This window comes from Echinops telfairi, unplaced genomic scaffold (assembly GCF_000313985.2).
Source record: "Echinops telfairi isolate 266 unplaced genomic scaffold, ASM31398v2 ScPeMD7_53;HRSCAF=182, whole genome shotgun sequence".
NCBI lineage: Eukaryota > Metazoa > Chordata > Mammalia > Afrosoricida > Tenrecidae > Echinops > Echinops telfairi.
The window spans coordinates 11,674,852-11,679,368 of record NW_022103951.1 but is presented as its reverse complement, the minus strand read 5'-3'; the positions used below and the strand labels follow the sequence as shown (position 1 = coordinate 11,679,368).

The 4,517-nt window shown below is 53.8% G+C and overlaps 1 protein-coding gene and 1 pseudogene across 1 annotated transcript in view; one reads left to right on the top strand and one right to left on the bottom strand.

Annotated features, from left to right (window-relative positions):
- CTPS2 (CTP synthase 2) overlaps positions 1-279 on the bottom strand; it is a 107,262-nt gene extending 106,983 nt beyond the window's left edge. Inside the window, exon 1 of the mRNA XM_013006491.2 lies at positions 220-279. The gene's annotated coding sequence lies outside the window, so the exon portion shown is untranslated. The remainder of the gene's footprint in view (positions 1-219) is intronic.
- Positions 1-2,358, top strand: part of LOC101661214 — a 2,547-nt pseudogene extending 189 nt beyond the window's left edge.
- Positions 2,359-4,517: the final 2,159 nt, after the last annotated feature.

Genomic DNA, 4,517 nt, shown 5'->3' with positions numbered 1-4,517 from the left:
GCTCGGCGGAAGGGGCCGGGCTCGAGGAGCCCACAGGCGGGCCCTGCAGACTCCAGGGACGCACGGGCTGCAGCCCGGAGCTGGGACTCTGCCCCTGGGCGGGAGCCAGCGCCATCGAAATGGGGGACAAAGACGCCGCCGGCGAGCCAGGGCTCTGGACGCGGAGCGCTTAGGGGGTCCGGGAGGGTGGGCGCGGGGCAGGCCCGGAAGGGGAATTACCTGCGCGGTGGCGGAGACGCCGGGCTGGTGGCCCGTGGCGAAGGCGGGCTCTGCCCCGCGGCCTGCCTGGGCTCACCTGTGGGGCTGGGCGATGGGGGTGGCCGCCGCTAGGGGTGTCCGGAATCCCCGCCGCCAGCGCGGGCCCTGCCCCGCCCCCCGCCCCCCCCCACTTCCCCGCGGGCCCAGCTGACTCACGCTGGCTGCCTAGGGCTGGGACTCTGGCGTCAGAACTCCGCTGGACACCCCGCGCTCAGCGAGCTTCCGCCGCCCAGAGGCTCCCTCCGCCCAGCGCCCAACTCTGTGAGCCCCAGCAGCCTCCCGTCCAGGGCTCACCAGTGTGATGAGCCATGCTCCCTCACAAACGTTTGAGGATCCCCCAACTACGTGCCAGAAACTGCCGGCGCCCTTGGGAGAGGGATGGGGAGCCCACGGGATTCAGCCTCTGGGGGACTCAGAATCCTTGGAGAGAGGAACTAGCAGTGCCCTCCTGTCAGACTCCGTGGTGAGGAGGGGGGGAGTTGGGGGGGGGAGGCATCTTAGAGGATCTGGACGGCTGGGACTACTGATGTTGCTAAGAGGGCATGCGCAGATAGTACAAACTCCAAGTTGGGCCCGAACAGTTACTGAGCATCTGCTAGGTTCCCGCTGTCCATTCTGACTCACAGTGACCCTATAGGACAGAATAGCACTGCCCCTGTGGGGTTCTTTATGGAGGCAAACAGCCTCATCTTTCTCCCTCCCAGTGGCTGGTGGTTTCGAACTGCTGAGTGTAAGTAGCAGCCCAAGAGACCACGCACCCCTGCAACAAAGTCCATACCCAATCATGGAGTGACCCCCTGTGTGTCTGGATAGCTCTGGACTTCTTCCAGGCCTCAGAGTTGACTTGAACCACCCACCTTGTGATTAGTTACCAAACAGCTTGCTTACCCAGCAGCACCACCAGGACTCCACTGCCACACTGCACCTTCCCCAAACCAAAAACAGTAACAGCTTTCTCCCTCAGAGAAAAGAAAGTGCATGTTCTCAGGACTACCTTCAGGGGCTCAAAGGTCTGGTGCAAAGAGAAGACGAGCCAGAGCTGTGTATCTCAATGTAAAAACCCAAACTCCCAGCCAGCGAGTGGATTCCAGCTCATAGCGACCCCGTAGGACAGAGGCAAACTGCCCCGGTGGGTTTCCAAGACTAGTTAGAGTCTTAACTCTTTATAGCAGTAGAAAGCTTCATCTTTCTCCTGCGGAGCGGCTGGTGGTTTTGAAATGCTATCCTTGCAGTTAGCATCCGTGCATATCACCCGCTACACCACAGTGCTGCCTACCTTAGTGTAACAAAAAACAAAACAAAACAAAAAAAAAACCCTCAGGCATCGAAGCCGCTGACTGAGTGCTCATGACCCCTTGGGGCTTGAGACACCCCACCCCCACCCCCACCCCCTCCCCTCCCTGCCACCGTCATGAACATCCGTAATGTGAGCCTGGAGGCCGGAGGCCGACGCCGTGATAACCACCACGCAACACTGCAACCTGTGGGAGAACTACCAGATAAAGCTGGACTTCTACCAAGGCCTCTCCTGGCCCCAGCTTTCTGACATCACGGAGGATGACAATGGGGAGATTGTTGGCTCCCTGCTGGCCAGAATGTAGGAGGAGCCAGATGACGTGCCCATTGCACACAGGACCTCGCTGGCTGTGAAGCACTTGCACGGTCGCCTTGGCCTGGCTCAGACGCTGATGGACCAGGCCTGCCGAGCTAGGATTGAGAACTTCAACATCATATATGAGGGCGTGTCTCTGCAGGTCAGGAAGAGTAACCCAGCAGTCCTGCACCTCCACTCCAAGCTCCTCAACTTCCAGATCAGTAAAGTGGAACCCAAGTACGACGCAGATGGGCCTGCGCCATGAAGCTGGACCTCACCCAGGTGGCAGACCAGCTGAGGTGGCAGCTGGAGCTGAAGGAGAAGGGCAGGCCTGTGGTGCTGGGGCCCATCGAGAACAAGAACAACTCACTGCTGAGTGCAGGCAAGGCCTCCCGAGAGGGGAGGAGGAGAGTGGTGGGGACAGCAAGGCTCTCAGTGAGGTCAGCAAGACTGCAGAAACCACAGATGTCAAGGACAGCTCAGAGGCCTCAGACTTCGCCTCCTAGAGCCTGACAGAGCTTGATCCCCACCGGGCTGCAGCCCTACTTCGCTCTATCCACTAGTCCCTGGCATTGGTGCCTAGGACTGGGGACTCATTACCATCAAGGTGATAACAACCAGATAAGACAGGGTGTGGTAATTACATAATCTGTTGTCAATTTGAGACTATTAAGAGTGAAGGGGTGGAGCTTAGCCTGTCAATCAGGTCGCAGCTTGATGACTTCATTTGGAGGCGCTAAGGAGATTAATAGCTCACTGGAGGTGGGACACACTCACTCATGTTGAGAAGACTCATAGAACTACACTAGAGCCCTGGAGCTGAAGGAGCCACATGGAGACCCCTGGCAGCATTGAGATGCTTCCACTGCCACTGGATCCACAAGACTTTCCACGCCTGTGATCTTCCTGCATTCGGCATCATTGCAAGTGTTGCATGAGTCTGAAGAGGAATTTACAGACTGGTACCGGACATATGGGCTAATATTGGACTTATGTACTTGATCTGGACTGAGCTGGGATGTTTTCTTAATGTGCAATTACTTTTTATATAAATCTCTTTCCTATACACATATGAGTGTCTATGAATTTGTTTCCCTAGTCTATCCAGACTAACACACAGCATAAAATTGCCCCTGTTGCTGTTTGTAACTCTATAAAAGTAGAAAGCCTGGTTCTTTCTCCTGAGATCTTAATGTAAAGAAAACAAAAATGCTCACAAGTAGGTAACGTCATGACAAATGGAACAACGTGAAGTTGTCGAGGATGTCGTCTCGCTTGGATCCATAATCAATGCTCATGGAAGCAGCAGTCAGGAGATCAAAGGACGTGTTGCAGTGGGCAAATCTGCTGCACAAGAAATACTTTTTTAAAGGGTGGAAGAGCAAGGAGGTCACTTTGAGACTCAAGTGCGCCTGACCCAAGCCGTGGAATCCTCCATGGCCTCATAGGCATGTGAAAGTTGGACGTGGCATAAGGAAGACTAAAGAATTGATGCTGGTGAAGAAGATTGGCAGTCCCATGGACTGCCAAAAGAACAATCAAATCTGTTTTGGGAGAAGTACAACCAGAATGCTCCTTAGAAGCAAGGATGGGGAGACTTCATAGCACATACGTTGGACATGTTATCGGGAGAGAGCAGGCCCTAGAAATGGACATTAGCTTGGTAAGGTAGAGGGGCAGTGAAAAAGAGAAAGCCCCTCCACAAGATGTATTGTCACGGTGGCTGCCTCAATGGGCTCAAACATCAGAACAATTGGGGGAAGGGCCCAGGACTGGGCAGTGTCTTTTTCTGGGGTACCTAGGGTCACTATGAGTCAGAACCGACTTGATGGCATCTAACGGCAATAATTTTTACTGAGCCAAGAGGGTGGCCCAATCCAATTGAGCCAGGGAGGAGCACTCCTATTGTGAACCAAGGAGTCCGAAGGGAGAGAGGTTTCGCTCCACTCCTGGTCATTGAGCATGTAGGTTTGGAGTTCAGGAGACCGTCCTAGGTAGAGGTCACAGGCTGAGAGGAATAGGTCGTGGAAACCAGGAGGGTGTTGAACTTAGGCAAGCAAACAGCGAGGGAAAGGTAAGAGAGCTGGGGCTGGCCAACAGAGGGTAAGGGGGTATTTGTTTAAAACCATTGACCAGTAAGTGTGGGGAACAGAAGGATTTCTCTTAAGTTGTCTCCCCAAAATATATGCCAGACTTAGCTTGAGAATAATTGTTCACTAGGCAGCGAAAATAGGTCAGAGGTTATTCTCCTTAACATCAGCCATCTATAGCGGCCAGACTGTATAGTCTGACTCACCCCAAATAGGGCCCATCCCTTTCTGTTATTGTTCCCTTGAAGCAGTGCCCAAAGGCAAGCCCGGGACCACTCTAAGATGACTAGGTCATCCCCCTCCTGTTGCTTATATTGCCTATGTTACAACCCCTCTCTGTGACGCAGGTTGTTATGAATTGTATTGCCCCTCTCTGTGATGCATGATGCTGTGATGTATCCCCCTAAAGTAATATGATGCTGATGGGACCACTCCTGCCGGCTGACGTTGAGGACAAAGTCCAGCGACAGATGACCCGACTTCAAAGAAGTCGGACTGTAGGAATTGGTTGCCGGAATCCGCTCACAAATTGTTTTGTTGTTGCCGCTATGATATTCTGGAGTATGTTTATGTTT